This window comes from Hipposideros armiger, unplaced genomic scaffold, assembly GCF_001890085.2.
Source record: "Hipposideros armiger isolate ML-2016 unplaced genomic scaffold, ASM189008v1 scaffold_835, whole genome shotgun sequence".
Lineage (NCBI taxonomy): Eukaryota > Metazoa > Chordata > Mammalia > Chiroptera > Hipposideridae > Hipposideros > Hipposideros armiger.
Window position 1 is genome coordinate 353,609 of NW_017732185.1, and position 23,227 is coordinate 376,835.

The following is a 23,227-nucleotide window of genomic DNA, read 5'->3' on the forward strand; positions in this document are numbered from 1 at the left end:
TCAGCTAAAAAGAAAACAAAAAACAAAAAAACAAAACCTATATTCAGCAATAGCAAATTCGCTCTAAGCATAAATTCTCTTACTGTACAGGACAAACAGTTTATGGCTCATATCATGATATTGTATAAAGCCCTGGAAAAGTGAAATTAAAATAAATGATGGTATGTAAAATGAAAATAAATTGCCTTTTAAATGTTAGCAGTGAATTTATCTATAGAAATAAATAAATCAATCAGGGAATTTAGGGCCGGCCGAGAGGCTCAGTTGGTTAAGAGCTTGCTGAAGAGTTTGAGCTCTGAGCAACAGTGGTTCAAGTCCTGGCCCAAGCTGAGCTGCCACTGAGCTGCCATCAGGTGGCAGGATGGCTCAGCTTAAAAAAATAAATAAATAAATAACATTTCCTTTAAGACTTGTTTGTCCCTTACAACACTTTTGCTATAGTGGGATTCTATTTATGATAATACATGCTATACTGTGACAGCATACCTCGCTAGTTATTTTCAATTATACAATAATTTAGACAATTCTCATAGAAATTGTCTACCATTTTAGTTAAGGCATAGAAAGAATCAGGTTACAGTCAACAAACTAGATTCTAATAATATTCATGCTGATATTTAATTATGTATCATTTAAAGCCCAACTAATAGAGGTATACATGTATATCAAGGTTTAATTTAACTGAAGCTTTTAAGTTTTAAGTATTGTGGACAAAAAGGGCAACCTTGTAGGGTGATCTAATCATAAATTCCTAACTAGGCAGGTCAGGTGGGCAGTGACGCCACAGGCCTATAACTTCTTTATAAAAGGTTTATTTTTGCCGTAAGCAAGCCCTGTCCATTGTTCCTGTGCATGTAGGTTAACAAACTTTTGAAATGCCCCTTTCAGACCTCCCTACCCTTTCAGAGCGCTCATAGCACATATCTTACCTGTCCTGTGACCTGATCCCTGCATTGCTTTCTGCCACCTTCATGTACACTTCCTTAGCCCCCTCCTTAATCTCAAATACATACAAGAAACTGCAAATTGTTCTTCTCAGAAGCATTTATCTCAGCTCGTTGAGATCTTGCTTCCAGATTTGTCCTTTGTTTTGCTCAAATAAATTTTTATGAAAGTTCTCTAAAAGTTTGGATGCTCTTACTCAACACTATCATAATTTGATATAAATCTTTATATTGAATGAAATAGAGAGATACATGAATAGGCTGTTGTAATACCACAATCCATTATAATATGTGTATTTACACACACACACACACACACACACACACACACACACAAGGGTAGTCCATTCCTTATTCATAAAACAAAACAGTGAAAAACCTATGTAGAATCATCTCCCAACAATATCCAACCCTCATTTCTAGACTATTTTGGCTCCTGGTGAATTCTTTACATAAGTACACAACTATGTTGGCCATTCTAGTTAACTGGCTGACAAATGCTGTGCATTAAGTTTTTCTTATACTGTGTTTAACTAAAACTACTATCAATGAAACACCAAACGGCAGGATTAAGCCAATCCACAGTATTAACCTCAACCATGCTTCTAGTGTTTCAGAATCAACCAGCTACACAAATCCAACACACTGTCATAGTTTGCCTTAGAAACCCTGTGGCTTTCTCCTTAAGTTTCTGTATTAACCTCTCTCCTTGTTCCAAGGAACTAGTTCACTTAGAGTAGGGATATTATTATCTATTTTACGAACTAGTCCTCTTTGCAGAGGATAAATAATCAAAATATTTCCTTTGAAGTAGTGCGACTAATCAAGTTAATCAATTTAACTTGGTTAGAAGTTAAATTCAAATAGGTACTCAAAACTCTATTGAGCAATTATATATGTGCCTTACAATCCTTCAGTAATCAAGAATGCAAATATTTAATTCTATTAAATGTAACTATTTTATATCATGTATTTAGGGATTATATTAAACATATTTTAACACTTCAAGACAGATACCATTAAAATGGACACAATGATCAATCAGAGTAGACATGAGCTATGAAAAACAAGCTAGCTGTATTGATGAGCATGATCTCATATGTATTCAGTATGGCCAGAAACTACTCATTTATGTAGATATGGTTTCCTAGTAATTTCACGTGATGATTTGCTTCACTGATGAATTTTAAAAATCAATCAGATGGAAACTATTTTTAGCATCCCAGAAATATTCATGACAAAATACCATCGAGATAATGTACTTAGTAGCACTGAAATTTAGGAGCTTGATGACACAGGTAAATAACACTTCAGATTATATTTTAATTTTTACTAACAATCTAATATGACCATACCATGATTCCTTTTTAGATTGATTTTATTCTACCTTAGAGTATTCCTTACTTGCTAGTGTGTCTCATTGGAAATTGTGAGTCTGTGAATTTACAGCAAAAAAATTGGATGCATTCTAATCACAGCTTTCATGCTGCTGTAATATAATGAAAAAGTCATTTAGGCAGAGTAAAATACTAAAAAATAAAATTAAAAGTATTTTCAATTTAGACCTAAAGACAAAAGGGCATGAAAAGAATTCACATTATGTAGAGATGGAAAATGATTTTGTTACAGACCTTTTACAAACCCTAAAAATCTTTTGAAAATTGATATCAAAATAATATGTGATTTATATCAAAATAATATGAAACAGTAGATTTTTATTCTCGCTTGCTTTGAAAAGTACATTTCAATAAATAGCATAACACTGATATTAGACTATTATGTATATCAATCACACATTAAAATATTTTTAATCAGGCCTAGAATAAGAGAAGTTTCTGTTACTCCGGCTCTGGCAGCCATTAGGCAGCAAGCAATATGAAAATGTGTAAATTATCTAACAAGCTTGTACACAAAGCTCTTATATAGAGCGCAGATCAATTCAGATAACCATCAAAAGGATTCAGGGTATATGTGTATAAAACTGCAAAAGTCCTTTGGATGTTTTATGTAATAATGTGTTTTTTGCCATTTTGGAATAGATACATTTTATAATAGAGGAAAAATGCTATCTTCCTATTCTATAGATATGCATATATTACTACATTTATAATCAGAAATATATGCTTAGATGTTTGATTATAGCTATTTTACTATACAAAATGGTATTAAGACACCATTATTATGTTAAATGTAATTTCACTATTATTTTAAAATTATAGAACATTTTTTCTTAATTGTTTTATTTAATGTGTTACAATTTTTGTCAGACAAATTAAAACATTTTAATGGCTTCATAACTTTTGCTAAATTTTCCTTGTTTGAATGTAATTTTCCCCAAATGCTGCATAAATTAATTTTCTGAAATTAATCCTGAGAAGCAAGTTCTAGGAAAGCTGTTAATAAGATTCAATGTCATAAATAATAGCCCCAAGTTGAGTTCAGATGTCTGTCTTTGACCAGTGAGGTAGCTGTGTGACCTTGGGCAAAAATCACTTAATTGGTATTTAAAAAATTTTTGTCACTTGTTATGTGAGGGAATGTATCATAATATATCTAAACTTCTATCTTTTTTAGTTGTAAATCATGAATGAGTGTCAAGTGCTTAACCGTTTAGAGTTATAGTTTAAATATATCAATATTTTAGCAACATTTCTACTCCCTATCATGGCCTATAATACATTTACATTATGTGAAAGCAGTAAGTCAATAAGAAAGAGGATGGTTCCATCTTCCATTCATCTGGCAAATTTACTGTTCTTTGAGGACAGAGAAATCAGTGACGGAGCTCGATGTCAAGGAAATCAGATGTAGTCTTTGCACCTGATTGCAGCCTCTCCTCTTTGGCCAGTTATAAGAATGATCCTCTCATTCCTAGGGAATGTACATATCATATTATTTAACTGCCATTGAATTCCACCAAGCAGATATGTCTTATTCCACTAAGCGTTTTAGACTAACTGGTCTACTGGGGTTTTACCAAAATATTTCTGCCTTGAGTCTTCTCTAGACATGTGGAACAAACTCCCATGAATTTGTCCTGCAATTACTCCATTATATATCCTGACTTTTTTATTACTCATAAAAACAGTCACCTATCCTGATCTGTATGTTTCCACACAGATCCATGACTAACCTATCTACAAATAACATCTATAGTCAACTAATATCCCTGACCTTATCTAGCCCCTTGGTGACTGCCCGTCCTCAAACATATTTATACTGATTTTTCATAGGAAAGGAGTTTCCTGTCCTAAGGTCCTAAAAATAGCTATTAATGGAGGCTTAGAAACATCAGGTTGTAATTCTGTAGTGAATGGCCATTCTTCTTAACTGGCCTGTACATTCCAAGGATTAAATAGATTCTTTGTCTTGTTCATATGGTCCCACCTGAACTTATAGCAGTATGAGTGTTCAGTAACCGTTTTCTGAATGAATGAATCATGGAGGAATAAGTTCCAATAATAGTTTACCCTTTAGATATGTTCTACTTTTTTGATGAATGGCTCAGGTACGTAATATTTTGTTCCCATTGCTGCTGCTGCTGCTGTGTGCTTCATTACCGATGTCATAAAATAGAAATGAGAGTAGACCCAAGGTTTCGATAACCGTTCATTTTTTACATGCCACTAAATATGAATACAGAGTTAAGAAGCTTATTCAATAAGAAATGAGCATCCTTATTGTATCAAATTATCAGATTGTGATTTAAATTGATGCAATGTATGTTACATGTATTATTTCATTTCAGTCTCACAGTAACTTGTATAGCATAGATATTATTAGCACTTTTGATGTACTAATCACATATTCAAATCTGTGAACATTGTGATCACAACAATTTATAAATATGTTCATTTATTTGTATGTTATCCCATGTAAACATTTTATATTTGTAATAATTAACTGCAAATGTTTTATATTTGATTATGGCTTACATATAGGAATTATTATTTTTATACAATAAAAATTGATAAGAAATTGCTACATAATTTGAATGAGAGCAAAAGCATGGAAAATTGGGGAGGAATATTAGTGATTGTATAATTCAACACTGCTATTTTAGGAAACAATCAAGGGCCACCAAATATATGGCCAGGTAGTAGCAGAATTGGGTATAAGACACAGATATCCAAATGATTTCTTATTTCCAGTGTCCCACAATCAATCTTTCCTAATATGTCATGCACTGCAAGCTTATATGTTCATGTGAGGGAGCAGTGAGATGCCATTTCCTAATTTTAGTGGGTTAAGAATAAAAATTCTAAATCTATATTGCATGATAACATTCTCTGTTGAATCTGTGAAAGAAACAGACTTGTGCTGTTTTAGTGGGAAAGACAAAGCAGACCTCACCGTTGCCATTCCCTGAGTTCAAGCAACTGAGGGAATCTGTTCTTTGTCTATATGCTGCCAGGGCCAACATCAGAAGCTTGATCCTCATGTATCCAAATTAACTGTATATTATTCTACAGTTGCTGGTGGTACAGCTCATTTAATTCTCTTTAGAGTGATGTTTTTATATAGATATTTAAAATAATCTCTCTTATAGTAAGCATTTGGCCCTGGACACAAATGTATTTGGACAGAATTGCTTTTATGTTAAAGGAATATTGTGCAAATGTTATTATGCAATGACTAAAGGAGGCTTGAAGTATTTTGAATGTTGAACCATTGTAATATGAGAAGTAGATTTGACAGGTTTTTCTCTCATCATTTAAGGTAGTACCATCACATCTCTGGAACATGTGATGGCCAATGGAGCTTGAACAAAGCAATTAAAATATTCATTTTCAAACATGAACATCCAAACAATAAATTTTATTTATGTAGATGAAAATGCTATTCATCAGGGGCAACATATTTTGTTTTTATGTATAATAAATTAAAGAACCATCTATAATAAGTATATGTAAATGGATTAACTTAAAACCTTTAAAGGAGGAACTAAAATTGTAAGTATTTTATTTAAAAGAAAAATATTGTGGGAGAAATAGAAAGCATATTATAAATACTCTTTCAAAAATGATACATAGGAAAAAATGATTCTAGGTTTCCCCACAATGGAAATTCACATTCTGAACAAATTATAGACATTATCTTAGACATCTTTAAATTGCTTTAAAAAAAACTTACATATTTGATTTTTTCCCTAAAATTTCAGCAAATTGTTAAGTATCATACTAGTAAGTACATGGAAAATATGGTGTCAGAGTGAGGATCTTATACAACATACATTTTGGGTTAAAAATAGTATATCTTTCAATTGTTAGATTTATAATACTATTATCTTCACATTATTAAACAACAAAAGAGTAAAAATTAAGAGAATTACATACATGTGATTTATAAAGGCAAAAAAATCACATTTTATTGAAAAGCTGTTAATGCCAATCTTCACTAATTCAGATATTACATTTAAAATTTTAGTAATTATACTATGAGCAGATCTGTGGGAAACATTTCTTAATTTCATACCTTTAAATTTTACAGCTTAATCATGTTGATTTTTTTTCACAAGATAAGGGGTAATCATAAAACTAATAGCAATGTTAAACTATCTTTTCTACAGTTCTCAAAATACCAAGCAGGACATTTTTTTATGTAGGGCAAATACATGTTTAAATTCAGACAGCTTTTCCACAGCACTTCTATTAGAGAATGTGTTAGATAGAAAAGTAAAAACATCTAATTGCCACATTCTCTTATAAAGTTAAAAGAGGCCTGCTTTAGAAATTACATGCAATCAATATAAATGCAACTATAAAAGTCACTACATATGACACCCTGCAATTTAATTCTTTCTTCATAATTACTGCTGGTGCTGGTTTTATATTTAGAGTGTACATGAGGAATGAATGTTTTAGTACCAAACAAACAAAAAAATTTCTCTTTTCCTATGATTTTAACCCAATAGATAATTTCTCACATCAACATGTTTCAATAAGTAACTTTCTATTTGAAAAAAACAAGTATGTTAATACTTAATTTTGATTTAGGTTTTAACTTTTTAAAAGTAGACATTTCCTCTTTTGTAACCATCAATTTTGTCCATAAAAACACCATGGAAATCATACATAAACATTTAAAAAATCAAATTAATAAAAAGAGGAAAATATTTGGAGGGAAGATAATCTGATTTTCATGAAAGGTAACCAGAAGATACAAACATCACTCACTTATACAATGTGACTAACCTGAGTTTTAGAATGGTTCATTCTGTTTCACGTGGATCACTTCACCTGAAATGACAGGTCACTTTTCCAATGAAATACCAGAGTGATTCACCTGGTTTTACATATGGCCTAAAGAGTATTTACTACTTAATGGTTTTCTAAACATTATTTTCATAAGTTAGGACTGTGACAACAATTGATAACAAAATCGTCTAATATTGAACATCCACCCTATGTCAGACAGTTGTATATACTATGTTAAAAATTTTTAAAGTTTTTGGAAGTCATATCCACCTTAAATATATTCAGATGTCTTTTATTCACAAGAGCAAAGTATAATATTTTTTCAGAAAAGGTAAAACTATTTTCAAAAATAAGCAATATTTATTTTGCTCTTCTGTGCATTTAGAAGGAGCAATATATTCTAGAGTTCAAATTAATAACCTCATTTACAACTGGGGCTTTATAAGAAGTAGTTATAATAATTATCAATATGATTGTTGATAATATTTCATAAATAGCAGCATATTAATATTTTCTTATCATTAAAAAGCTAAGCCTATTTTTAAGACAAACCAGTTTTTAGGTTATTTTTATTTATTTTTATGTTTTGTTCATGCAATTTGAAAAAAAATTTCCCATCTGTCTTTGGGGAACATCCCACTTCCCACCTTTAGGATAATCTTTCTATTATCTTATGCATGTTTTCTGGTCATTGGTTCAGAAGTCTACACTACTTTTAAATATGTACATATTTAAATTATATAACCCAGATGGAGCTATCACATTCATCATTTCCTAACCAAGTAGTCTTGGAGTCTTTGACTTTTATGCCAATGATTCATCGTCTGTAGTCTTTTAAAATGTCTAATTCTTTCAGACGACTTTTTTTGCTAAGGGGGACTTAATGACCAAATGTTTCTCTATAGCTACCATTTTTCAGTGCAGTATTCTGGGAACTTAGTTGGCATTTTGCACTTCACCATCTTTCTTGTTGAAATCATTTGTATCTGGGTCATCTCCAACATGCTTCTGCTAGCCTCTGGCAACTGCTTAGTATTAAGAGTTCTTCATTGAGTTATCTCAATATTGCAGCTTACAACTAAGTATATCCCAGGTCACAACTATGTGGTCATGTGTCTAATGCTTAGAGGAAATAAGAGGAGTCTTTAAGAAATTAGCCAGAATGCCTAGAAGCTTTTGAGTGTGCTTAGATTCTCCCCATTCATTTTTCAAAATGGCAGTCTGCTGTTTGAGCCCTGAAGTTGTAGCCGCCAGATGAAACATAACTGTAACATTCTTTTGAACCTTGTTGCAGCATAATTTACTCATTAAATTTTGCCCACAGGGATCTTCATGTTAACCCCCTTCTACCTGTTGCTATTTGTACATATTTCATAGCTGTTGCTTAGAAAGGTAGTCATAGAAGTGGACTACTGGGGAATTCCTTGCTAACCTTGCCTTCTGCAGCTGAGATAGGCAGAATTCTGAGAAGGCAGTTATGACAACAGAAGCAGCACTAAAATAGGGGAATCATTTTATCTCTTCTAAATTTCTAAATATAGAAAACAACAAGTCTAGACTTCTAGGAGTATGTTTCTCAGTGGACATTTATATCACAGGCAACAAATTTAAAAATCAACCTATGTGGATATTTGTATTTTTTATAGCCTGCCATGAAACAAACAAAATATTCAGACATAAGATGCAGTTTAAGATTGACTACAGCTCCAATATTTTTCAATTTACCCATAATCCACTTACATAAGTAAGCTCATAACTGTATGTGTATGTCCATTTTACAGTTTTAATTGCTTCTCATTTGTCATTTGATTTGTCATGCATTATTATCATATAAAAATTGTGGAATATGAGGTTAAGTGACTTGTTTGATTAGTTAATGACTAAATAATTGAGACTATCTAGCTTTAGGCGTTGAAATTTGCATGCGATTGAGCCACATTATATTGGTTTTACAAATTCTTTTGATAATAAGTAATTTTGGATGCAGCCCACTCACATTTTTCAAACTTTACCTGCTATAATTAATACCATGACAAGTTATTGATTATTCTCAACATGAAGCATAAGCATCTAATGTGCAAAGAATTCAAATGACATATTGATATTTGTTTTACAGTTTCATAGAGGTTAACCTGATGCTTAAAGATTTCATTTTAAGAAAAACAATGATTCATAAAAGTAGGGAAAATGTGTTCATTCTTGCATCTATACATTCTTCACGTCCTCACATCCCACATTATGTTAGAAATTAATGAACATGTCTTGAAGCCTGCATGGGCCTCTCTTTAGCTGTCTCCATTGGTATCTGGCTTTAAAGAACATGTAATTATGCAGAGTTCAGAAGGTCCTTTTATAATTGGAAGTTTGTATTGCACTATATAAGAAAGTTGAATCCCTCAATAGCAATACCTAATAATATAATGGCCCATAATATGTAAGAACCTTAAAGATGATGATTCCAGCTTATAAAAAGTTCTGTTTATTGTCTCACAATTGTTGATTTAAGAAACCTCTGTCAGGCCAGCTGAGTGGGGCGATGGGTGAGAACTGGCTTGGGATGCCAGAGGGCCCTTGTTGGGATCCCACATGTGAGGGCCAGTGACACTGCCCTCTATAGCTAAGATGCTAAACAACAGCTCAACCTGGGGGGGGGGGGGGGGGGGGGCTGCCGCCCCTGTGCCAGTGGGTTGCCATGGGCTACCGTGTGTGGCCGGCAGCTGGCGTGGGCGGCTAGCAGCCATGGCGGGCCGCCCTCCGGATGCCGGCGACTGGTCTGCCTCGAAGGGAGGAGCGCAATGATGGTGCCAACTTGGGCCAGTGGGGCGATGCCCTCCGCGGCTGGACTGAGGAACAAAAGTGACAGCGGCATGTCTGTTCCCCTTTCCCCAGTTCCCCAGCACTGTTCCCATCCCCGCAATTCCCCATAAAAATCTTAAAAAAAAAAAGAAAAGAAAAAAGAAACCTCTGTCATTAGTAATGATATGATTGCTTTAATATATTTCTGTTGGATATGCTTTGGGACAACTCCCTCCCTCCTTTCTTTCTCTTCTTTCTCCCTCCCTCCCTCTTCCCTTCTCTCTCTTTCTTTCTTCCTTTCTTTCTTTCTCTCTCATGTTAAAAAACACATATTATAAGAACTACCCTATTAACACTTTTAAGTGTTTACTGCAATATTGCTAACTAGAAGGCCAACATTGTACAGCAGATATGTAGAACTTTTTCATCTCACACAACTGAAACCTTTATATACATTGACCAGCAAACACCCCTCCCCACCCTCCCACACACACACACACACACACACCAGCCCTTGGCAATCACCATTCCACTTTTTACTTCTAAGGATTTGACTACTTTAGATACATCACATAAGTGAAACTATGCAGTATTTGTCCTTCCATGACTGGCATAGTGTGTTAACATGTTTTATTCCCCTGGTCCAAAAGTCAGGGAGTAAACACAGAAGAGTAAAATGACTCCTAAATATCTAAATACACAATTAAAAATGTTAACTAAATTGAAAATCTACTGTAACATATAATTATGGCTTAAACACCATGGAAGTTTTCTTCAAGGACATTTCTTATGTCCATTTTATATCAATGATTTTACAAACAGCAATGTGGCCCTAAATCCCAAAAGAGGCTTCAAAAACTGCGTGGACAGAGGATATTTGCCTTATGGCTTCTGACCTTTCGTTTCCTTTTTTTCTCAGATTGTGATATATAAATGGGCCTAAGTTCAGTTACTTTATTGCTTTTTAAATCTGAACTCTCCTACTTCTATTTTCATTTTGGATTTTTATGATGACAATGTCAAAGAGACTAACTGGCATATGTTTTGCACATAAGTTACTTAGATGATTGTGAGGTACAGGCTCATAAAAAGAAATTTCTTAAACACTGTGTGACAGCATTTCAGTGTGGAGTTCAAGAATTTCATACTATTACACACAGAACTGATTATCACACAATGGTACATGGGTGATTCTTTATAAAAATTATTAATTATGCTTTATTTGTGTGAAATAAATTTGACAAGGACAACGTGCAATTAAAATTAAGTTTCTCAGATCTCATTATGTAAATAGTGAAAATGCCTAAAGTTAGATACTTATTGTTAAGGTGTCTAAAAATACCATAATATATCTGCCTCTGTAGACATTTTCTGAAAACTTATTTTTTTTGTGAAAAACAAACCAGAAATAAAAAACTGCTTAATTTAATAATTTCCTAAAGAAAAACTATTCCGCCTGCAGTAGAACAAAGTGAGAAACTATAAACTTTAAATTTGATCTTACAAAATAAATTGGTAACAACAAATAAACTATTGACATGTTTGAAAGCCCTCTTGTAGAAACAAACTTTCTCCTGATAAATTAATTCAATTATTTTATTAATGCACCTTTTCTTTCATAACATTATCCACAATGGAACATACCATAATAGACAACAAAGTAAATTAATTTATTATGCTATGTATTTAAATGTAAAATTAATCTAATTATAACCTTAACTTTATTAACATAATTTAATAGCACAACGATTCACTGGATATTATGTCTTGTTCCTGACCTCAATTGGTACAAATTCAGTTTTTCACCACTAAGTATGTTTGCTGTGAGTTTTTTGCAGACGCCCTTTATCAATTTGAGGTTTCCTTTTCTTCTTAGTATTTTAAGTGTTTTTTTATTATTAAAGCATAATGCATTTTATCAAATGCTTTCCTACATCAATCAATATGTCATATACTTTCTCTTTTATTACATTAATATGTTATAACATATATATCAATATTCAAATGTTAAACCAACCTTGCATTCTTAGGATGAATTTCTCTTGGTCATGGTGAATGATTCTGTTTATATGTTGAAAAGTTAGACTTGCTAGTATATAATTAAGATATCTATTTCAATATTTATTAGGAATATTCTGTAATTTTTTTTTCATGTGACATCTTGACTTTACATCAGGGTAAGACTGGCTTCACATATTAAGTTAGGAAGTATTCTATCCTCTTGTAAATTTTGGAAAAGTTTGTGAAGAACTCACATGAATCATTATTTGCATGTTTGGTAGAATTCACCAGTGAATCCATCCTTCTAGCTTTGTGCTTGCTTTTCTTTGTGGAAAAATTTTAATTACTAATTCAATCTCTTTATTTTCTAAGTCTATTTATATTTTCTTTTACTTCTTAAGGGAATTTGGTAATCCATTTTAGGAATTTGCACATTTCACGTAACATCTAATTTGTTGTACATATTTTTCACTCAAAGTTAACATCAATCTTAATGGTGAAAACTGAACTTGTTCTATGTAAGATGAGGAACAAAACAAAGATGCCCATCTTTGCCAATTTTACTCAACATTTTACTGACAGGTCATCCACAACAAGTAAACAAAAACAACAAAAAGAAAATAAAATGGCCAAAAGTTTGAAATAACTCAAATGTTCATCAATTGATAAATGGTTAATGAAATATATAGTTATACAATGAAATATCATTAGCCATAAAAAAGGAGTAAAATCTGAAAACATGGATGAACTTTGAAAACATTATGCTATATGAAAGATTCAGATACAAAAGGCCACATGTTACATGAATCCACTTATTTGAAATGTCCAGAATAGGAAAATCCAATGAGACAGAAGTAGAGTAATGATTGCCTAGGCCGAGGTGGTGAGGAATGAGAGGGGAATGCTGAGTGATTGCTAACAGGTGCAGAATTTCCTTTTGAGGAAATGATAATGTTTTATAATTAGATTGCAGTGGTGAGTGCACAACTCTATAAATACATTAAAAGCATTGAATTATACAAATTAATGGGTGAATCAATGAATATAATTATATCACACTAAACTTGTTAAAGTTGTAAATACACAATATAATTCTGAAGTTATAATTATCATTCCTTCATCATGCTTGCAGAAACAGTAGATTGTCAAAACATAAAAAATGCATTTTTTATGTACCAAAGAGTCAGACAGTCAATCCATAATTCCAAACTGGACATAATGGCTTCCACATAAAATTGATTAAATTAGTTAATATTTATTGCATTTTTAAAACAATTTGACACAACATTTTACTTATTTTATATACAGTTTTAATTATACAATTATTTAACACATAATTTAAAAGATTTCTTAAAAACCTTAAAGTGGATTTTGATAAAGTCAATCCAAATTTTATAAAACTATTGACATTTATAAATGTCATACTCATATGAAGTGAATACATCAGTCAAAATTTATCTTTAGAGCTGTATTATATAAACTGTCGTGCTTTCTAAAGTAATTTAATTATTTGATATTAGAAATAATTTTGCAAGCTCACTTTCCTGAAAAAAAGCAACTAATATGTTTCCTGTTTTTAAACTTGATGTGCTTAGAAACAAAAGACAAGTGTCTATTATTTTGTTTGCTATGTTTTTTCCAGCTATTATTGTTTATTTTCATGCTAGAACATAGTGCTTATACCAGCTGTTTGCTCACAGAACCTGCAACATTTGCTTGATTCATATTTTTGGTATCATAAGTATTTGAGGAATTATTATTACTTGTGATAATCATCAACTTTAATTGATTCTAAAAGATAAACCATTAAGAGTTTTAAATAATCTGAATCTTTTTATGCTTTCAATTATGAAAAATAATTTTTGTTACTGAAAATTCGTATTCTCAGGATTATAGGGCACTCTAAAAATCTATGTAATACTCTTCTGCTCAGTTGTATTTCTAAATGAATATTTATCACAAATACTGTTTAAACAATGCTTTTCCTAGTAAAGGAATTCAGCTGTATGTATTCTTCCTTTAATAATAAACTGTTAAGATCCTGAAGGTTAAACTGCGTATATAGGTATGTATTTGTTGACTGCCATATACGTGAAAGGCTAAACTTTGTTCTACGTGTATAAGGCTATTTCACATTCACTTTTCCATTTTCAGAATTAAAGATTTAGTAAGTTAAATTATGTTTCCTACCATGTGCTAAAATCAATTAAATCTTTTCTGGGAATTGCCTGAAGGGCACATAAGCACCTTTTGTTCAGCTTTTATTCCCGCAGGGAAAAGAAACATTCAAGGGCCTTCATGTTAAAAATACTGTTAGATTCCACAATTCTGCCAAATTTCAGTGTAACGTTTTATAAAAAATGAGTTAAGTTTTTGTGCCTCCTATACTTTCAAACTTATTAAGAGTGCCAATTCAGTGCCCCAGTGCCATTTGGGCAATAAGTAAAGGTAGTCCAGCCAGAGTAAACTGAATAAAGGAAAGCATTGAAAATGAGAGAATTTTCATGCCAATTTCAGGGAGAGAAAAATAATAGAGAATTCTTGGAACACAGAATTCCAGAGCTACAGGCAGAAGATTCAGCTTCACTAGTACACAAGAGTAGATAAGGAATACCATTCCCTGAGATTCAGGTTTTCATCCCAATATAATGGTAAGCCACTAAAATGCCTGCGAGCACGATTATCCCACTGTCAAGTTTAACATTTAGGATAATTAGTGCAACAGGATATTTGAGGATATCAAAAGAGAAATAAGACTAAAGCCTGAAAAATTGACAAGGAGAATATAGCAATAATCCAAGCAAGAGAAGACAAGTTCATAAACTAGGGAGCAGCAATAAGATGACCAGAAGTGGATTTTTTGACAGATATTTAAGAGATGAAATAAATATGGCTTGTCAATCACAACAACTTCTTTGAATCCAAATTCTCTCCCACACTGAAAAAGAGACTTAAAGTAAAATAATATACAGGGAGTTAAAGGGGTTATTTTATTGAGTGGGATATGTTGAGTTTCAAATGGAAATATCCAACAAATTTGGAAAACGGCCTGAAATTCAATAATGCAGTCTGGGTTGGAAACACCTACTTATCAAATACAGGCAGCAGAAAAAGACAAGTTAAGTAGATGTCATCAAGCAGTACACAATAATGGGATCAAGTAAGCAAAATGAGGGAGTTCTAAGTTCACATTATCAATAACATCCCTATTGCCAAACTCAGTCTTCATTTTGTCAACAGATCAGGTGATATAGTTGACCTGAAAATCCCCTTCCTTAAAATTATTTCTTCAAATTGTTTCTGGGACACATGCTTTCATGTTTCTCTTCTTTCACTTTCACTTCTATGTTGCTAGATCTCCCTCCTCTTCCTGGGACTGACTGAAAAAGCCCAAGTCTGGGTGTTCTGACCTGTGGTAAAGGCCTTTTGTCTCTCCACTTCTACCAGGAGTCTGTTTTCCAGAGAACAGTCAGAGTGATATTTTAAATGAAAAGCCAGATGATAGCATGCTTCTGCTTAAAGATCTCTAATGGCTTCCAACATATTCATAGTGAAATTTAGGTTCTTACAATGTCCTATGAATCTCTGCATGATTTTTCTTCGGGTAACCTTCTAGTCTCATTTCCTCTCTCTCTCCCTCACTCACTGATTTATTTTATTTTATTTTTTCCTCAAGCACATGATTGACACTCTCACCCTGGAGACTTTGTGCTTATTGTTTGCTCTGCCTAGGACATGCTTCCTCTACAAAGTCAAAGGCTGTTTTGAAGGCTTAGTTTTCTCATTAAATCCCAGATCAGAGAGGACTTCCCTGTGTATTAATCTTAAGTAAAATCCATATGCCACCAGTCACTAACTATTCACTCTACTTACTTTTTCGATATAGTTATTACTCGTGAAATATTATATTCTGTCTCATCCCAGAATAGGAGCAACACAGAGCAGGAAATATTTCTGTTCTGTCCTCTGTAGAATCTCTGGTATCCAGAGCAATACCTGGCATCTTTAGGTACACAATTGATATTTCCTGAATAACTAAATGAATAAATATAATTAATATCCAGGCTAGGAAGAAGAATCTACAAAAGTAACTAAAAAGGAACAATTCAAAATAACAGAATGCATCTACTAGAGCTCATAGTTGAACAACATCCACTTTAGAATGCCTCCTAGCAAGGAGCTGACACTCTGGTGAGAAAGATAACAATTAAGCAAACCGTTTCCAATGAGGTATAAATACTTTGCCAAGATAATTACATGGTAATGTAGGATCAGCTAACCAACTCTGCAAAGGGAAGGAAGACAGTTTAGAGAAAATAATGTTTATGTAGAGCACTAAAACATAAATGCTTTTTAGTTAAGTGAAGAGGAAGGAAAGGGAAAGGGATTTGAAAGAGAGGAGGCAATGATGAGATTTAGTATAGGTTTCAGGTACTGGGAATAGTTCACGTGAGTCTTCACAGTGAGAAAAACCATTGAAATTTTGAATAAATAATAACACCTCCTTAGGTCTGTGATGGATTCTTTGATTTCCACAATTAAAACGGGCTTGATGACTCTTTTCCAGAACAGTGTTAGGAAATTATTCAATGTTTCTGAAACTAACCAAATATTAACTAGTGAATAAATGGAGGATAATTTATTTCAAAGGCTTGAATGATGAAAAAAAAAGTATTATGAGACACAGGGTCAAACTGATTTTAAAGGATTTTTACTTGTTAAGAGAAAAGGGCTAGGGTCTTAATGTAAGAAAATTTAGGAAATAACGATGAATCTGAAACTCTCATTAAAGCAAAAGGGCACATTAGCCAATACCCAGAAAGTAGAACTAACTTCAGAAAGAAAAGTAGACGGCTCCTCACTGAGATAAAGAAGATGAAATACTTTCATGAAAACCTTTGAAAATACAATATATTGCTGAATAAAATGATAGAGGTTGTAACTATCACTTTTAGTTTTAGTTTTAGTTTTTTTTACGTAAGAAGTAGCCCATATTTATCTCCTACACACAGGTGTTTACAGGCAGGCAATGGAAGTCAGAGTTTCTCTAAGAGCAGTGATGTTTCTACATGAGGGATGTTGGAAACAACTTGGGAGATTGTTAAAAATAGAAAGTTTCTAAACACCAAAGTTTAAGTATCATGACTTTTAGAGTATAGCAAACCACTCATGTTTAGTTTATGGGGATTTTTCAAGCCAGTTTTACTTGAAAGCTATTCAGATAAATTGATTTTTTAAAAAAAGGATTATAGTCAACTCATTAAAAAAAAAAAAGTACACCGTTTCATGGACAGGAGGCTCATAGACATATAGACATCCCAACATGTGCTTTCATGAAACACTGCTAGCATGTCAAAAGGCTGTCCCTAAAGTAGAATCTACTTCTTATTATTTTTCAAGGACACTTTTGATTGTTTTTTCTAAGATCTAGCTCCTTGATAACATGTTTGTAGTATTGAGACTGTACTGTGATTTATTGTTTGGCATATGCCAGCACACCCTTTTGTTTCCTCCCATCCTTTAATTTTCTTACTTACTGTGAAAACCGCACAAATGTGTCACTGATGTTTGAGGGCATATACCATTGTCTCTCCCAGGGTTACATTTTAGATTTTTAGTTACTTTTTTTTTTTTCCAAATTAATGGCAAGCAAAAATAGATGAGGGTAGGATGGAGGAATTATTTGTACATTTACCCTTCTGTAGTAGCCTAAATTCTCCCCAAATGGTGGTCACTTCTAAGTTGAGTTATTGGCTAATTGCTTTTAAAACAAAATTCTTGTGAGATACTATTGTAGTTTATCCTAAGACCTGTGCAAGGCAATGGGAAGCAAAGTAGAATAAGATATCTAGTCTGGACTGAAGAACCCTATGTATATCGATCTTAAGGGGAGAATTGATACCTTACAACTAAGGATTTTCAAATAATAGCACACTCAAAATCAGGAGAATTAGTCTGTCTCATTGTCATGGATAATTTTATTATCTTAGTACTTCTCATTCAGCAATATAGTAAATTATAATAGTAGTTGACTTTATTGGTACTACTAAAATTTGGAGGCATAGCCATTTTTGTTAAAAAACAATATTTGAGTTGAGAAGTCAATTTTTCTAAAATAATTATATTTAGTCAACTTAATCTGTAAGAAACATCATGACTTAAAAGCTAGGCAAATGATCTTTTTTAGAATATGCATTACTTTGTATTATATTTGAGTGATAGAATTACTATATGAGTATGTACCTTGTTAAATATATATATATATATATATATATATATATATATATATATATATATTTATTTATTTATTTTTAGTTGAGCCATCCTGCCACCTGTTGGCAGTTCAGCCGCAGTGCAGCTCAGGCCAGATTCGAACTACTGTTGCTCAGAGCTCAAACCCTTGAGCAAGCTCTTAACCAACTGAGCCACTCAACCGGCCCAGTTAAATATAATTTTATATAAAACCACCAGTTATGTGTGTAGAAGGAAAATCAGTGATATGAAAAGGGTTAAGTGGCTTTAATGCATCTTCACTGTGATTGTAAATGTCATGCATTTTTTTTTTATTATAAACAGCAGGATGCCTTAGGGACCTCTGTTGTCTTACTTTGAGGGTTTCTATTTTTCTATTAACTTAATTAATAACATAATGAAATAATAAATAATTATATATGAAGTGTTTAATATCATTAATATTTAAAACCTTTTTCAAAATACCAAGATATCCTACAACTTACACAATAAAGAATTTATTCTCTCACTATTGTCTTCCATCAAAATTAGAGTAAAATATTAATTATTAATACAAATGATTTTAGTCAAATGACTCATAAAATACTTATCAATTTAATTGTTGTGTACAGCAGATTATTCTTTGTCCAGGAATTTTATCACTATGTGATTTTCCAGATTGATAAATCCAACGTTTTAATCAATACTTTCTTCTGGGAGAATGTGTTCATTTTCTGTTCCCATTGTTCTCTTGTCTGATTGACAGCTTATGCTCTACCTGGCTTAAACTATGCAGAATCAGTAAGTAGTGATATGTATTTCAAAAAATATGTAGTACCAGAAAATAAATAAATAAATAAGTGTGTGTGTGTATGTGTGTGTGTGTATAATTTAGTATTACATGATGACATTGAGAGAAATTCAATGTAGTACTGATATCTAAATAATTATAACACCAAATATACATAAATACATACTGCAAACCTTCATATTCATGGCAATAGAAAGAATACACATGCAATGATTGTCATTAATAATCATTTTGGATATTCTGAATGCATTAAAAGCCAAAGAGGTAAATCAGATGTAGCTGTACATTAAATTTTACCAAAGCAAACTTTCCATAAAATATGCAGTTAAAGTAGTTTAATAAAATTTATATGTTTGAAGACAGAGATTTCTATAATGAAAACAGGCAAAGTCAGGCTTTATAAGTGTTTTACATAGATATGTAAACAGGTTCAGTATTTTAAAGTGTAAACAAATTTAATGTATACTGTGTAGCTATGTCAGGAAATAATTGACAACTCCTCTCTCTTTCGCTCACATATGTGTGTGGGTGAGTGTGTGTACATGCACTTGTGTGCTACAAAAAGAGCTCATTCAGGTATTTCGGAATACTATTTACTTCTTTTACCAGTCAGTGAACCTGATAATACTGTGTTTATTTTTAAAAGCTTATAAGTTTTGTCTCAGACATTACTTCACTCTTTCTCCCTCCCAATGATTGCTTATATCTAGCAAGATCTTTCTAACAGTCCTCACCTTTCAACTTTAAAGAACAGAAGGTCATCTTCAGTAGACCTCTATTTATGATCAGGACTGTGCTTTTATGATTTGAATGGGACTGTTGACTATTCTTAGCATTCATTTCAGCTGTATGCAGTAAGCAACTATTCAACAGAAAAGTAAGACAATGACATAAAAGAATGTATGTGTCTGGCTTCAGGGAACACTGGTCTTTGTATCGATGTTGGTGACATTTTAGGGCCTATTCCTCAATGCTTCCCCAATAGTTACTTGAGTCACCAAAAGGAAGTAGAGTGTGAAACCAGGACATTTTGCAGTAACTGCCTCTCTCTAATAGACACTATTTTAGTAATCTAAATATAGGCAGCTTCTTCGGGGATTTTTTTCTCTTACTTCTTATTAATTCCTACCTCTATCTAGGCCTGAATTCCAAATATTTTATCACTTCCCTCCTCCACAATTAACACTTGCCACAGCCATGTTATCTGCAGCATAACACTTTCATCTTCCTCACTAATATCTCCCATGATGCCACTGTTCAGAGACTTGATGATATCACTGAAAGAGTATAAAGCAGAACATTATTCCGATGTGACAGGTGGGAAAAATAAAACTGAAATGTTATATATTGACTTCATTTGGCAGGTAGAACTCAAAATCTCAGGTGTTCATTTCCAATCTGTAAAATTCAGTGGGCCAATGAAATGGTTATTTTGCTTGTTTTTTGTTTTCGTACTTTTTTATCCCAAGTAGCTATTTTAAACAATTTCAAAGTTCACACCTGACATGCTGGGATAGAGGTCTTTAAAATATTTGTTTTACTTCATGAAACTCCAGCTTTTTTTTTTTGTATATAATACGAACTATATCCTGAGGAAGGCAGAGCTCCTGAACCATAATAACTCCTTAAGTCAAAGACTTTTTATCATTACCCATTAGTGTTTACTCCACTTTATGTCACATGCTCTCCTGGTGAGAAAATTCTAAAATTTAAAAAAAAACAAACAAAACAAAAATCTTAAGATTATGATCTGCAACAATTCTCTTATTTTTGTTTTTGTTTTTGTTTTTTGTAAATTACATTTTATTGGGATGTCAATGGCTAATAAAGTTACATAGGTTTCACATGCACAATTCTCTAATACATCATTTATATATCCCATTGTGTGTTTACCACCCAGTCAGTTCTTGCATCACTGTATATTTGATCCCGTTTACCTTCGTCGGCCACTCTGTTTTATGAAATATCTAACACAGGTGGCTGTGGAGCTCTAGAAAAGAAAATCCCAAGTCATTTCTAAAGATACAACAATATTTGTTAATGTTACTGTTTTAAAATACCACTTTCTAGTCTGTTCAGTAAAATGGCATGGGAGGGCATTCTTAAGAATTTGTCATACTAACAGACAGACAAACAAAAAGATAAATTGTCAACCAATATTGATCTTTGAAATCAACATCAGTATTTACATTGAGAAATATACCATAATATTATAATTATAATATACTATGCTCTTCTTTAGGGGTTGGGTGGCTAGTCACCAACGCTGTAGTTGTCTTTTTAAACATTCTTATGAACCCTTTGGTTAAAGGTGAAGAAATGTAGAATCTACAGGAACAAGAGAGGTCCACTCTAGTGGGTGCATATGATGTTATACAAAAGGAAAAAAAAATACATGAAAGGTAGTTTATGCACTTCTTGACTAACGTTATCCTTCATGACATTGGACTAATATATTATAAGCACCTTCGAAGATGCCATGCAATGTTACTTGGGAAGCCATTTGGGAAGACACGTCTCTGTATTGGACTATAAATGTCAGGTGGCACATACATAGTAGTTGGCTAAAATGAACAGTGTTCTTGCTGTTGTCCACTTGGCAAAGAGAAGAATTTATTGAGAGGCACTAGTATTATACATGAGGTCAATGATGGGGATAAGGATAAGACTTGAAATGAAATTACCCATAGCATACTTTATATGCTTTAAGGAAATTAGATCATCTGCCTTCTTAATAAACATTTCATTATACATGAACCCTCACTTGCCGTTGTGGATAGCTTCTTGGAAATTGCAACTTTAAGCTAAAGGACATATAATGAAACCAATTTTACCATAGACTAATGATATAAACAAGAGTTAAGTTTCTATAGCGCATTTCTGGTCCCCAAAACATCACCAAATGCTTCTAATATTAATCATTGAAATTAATGCAAGATATACATACATTTAAGAAAGTTTAATAAAAACAAGTAAGATCGCTATTTTCCAAGTCATTTACTGCAGTTCAGGGTCACAGATAGCCAGCTCTCTCATGCTATCCAGGCACAAGGTGGACAGCACGTCCTTCCGTCACAGACACAGTGACATTCACCCACACTCACTCAGACTGGGACAGCGTAGACACGCCACTTCACCTCAGGTGCACATCTCTGGGATGTGGGGGGAAACTGGAGGACCTGGAGAAAACCCACATAGACATGGGGAGAATGTGCAAACTCCACACAGAGTGTCTCTGGCCAGGAATCTTTTTTCTTGTTCTTTTTCTTTTTCTTTTCACATGAAGGTTATAATAAAAAGACATTACTTGAGGACCTGCTGTATTAACTGATTTCAGTAGAAATAGATATGGAAAATAGCCCTCAACGTTTGCCAGGAGACCAACAATGAACGTTCTCCATTAGCTGAGTGTTAATAAAGAGCTTGCTGTTATCCTCTAAATGACTTATGAATGCATCCCTGGGACTCTGAGAAGGAAGGAAGGGGTGAGGGAAGGTGATGGGATAATAAACACTAAAGGGATTCACAAAAATGCCCTCTAGATTTATCTTCTCTTCATCCCTGATTGAGAAAACTAAGATGTCATAACAAAATGACTTGGTTGGATAGTTTTACCTTTCCCTCTATGTTTAAGAGAGAGTGGGTACTTAGACAGGCTTTACCGACATCATCTCATGAAATCTTTGCCCAAATCCAATGAAATAATTATAGTAATTGTATTTTTTAAATGGGGAAACTGAGTTATATAGAGTTTGAGTATTGCTGCAGGAAAAGAAGCAAAAAGTTGTGGACATGGTTTAAAGTCATATCTTTCTTTTATTTCAAAGAGATTCTTTTATCTCTGGGGAGATGTAATGGTGAGGCTGAATCACACAAAGGGATGAGCACTAGCCCATCCTTAACAGACCAAGCAGAACTTCTCTGTATGTCTTTTGTACCTGAGTGGAGGACAGCTTGAGTCAGTCCAACATCCCTCATGATTGTATCCACAGTGAATGGAATACCAGGCATGCAGTAATAATGTTTACCTTAAATAGAAATAATCATCCTTTCTCAAATAATCTCTGCCTTTTGGATTTCAGAAACTGGATCTTAGATTAATAAGCTATGTAAATAAATATAAATTTTCCCTGCATTATTACAATTGTAAGAGTTAAACTTAGAAGCCTGTTATTTTCTTTCAACATTTCTGTGATGTTAATATATTAATATCAAAAAAAATAATTGTGATGCCCTCTTTGACATTT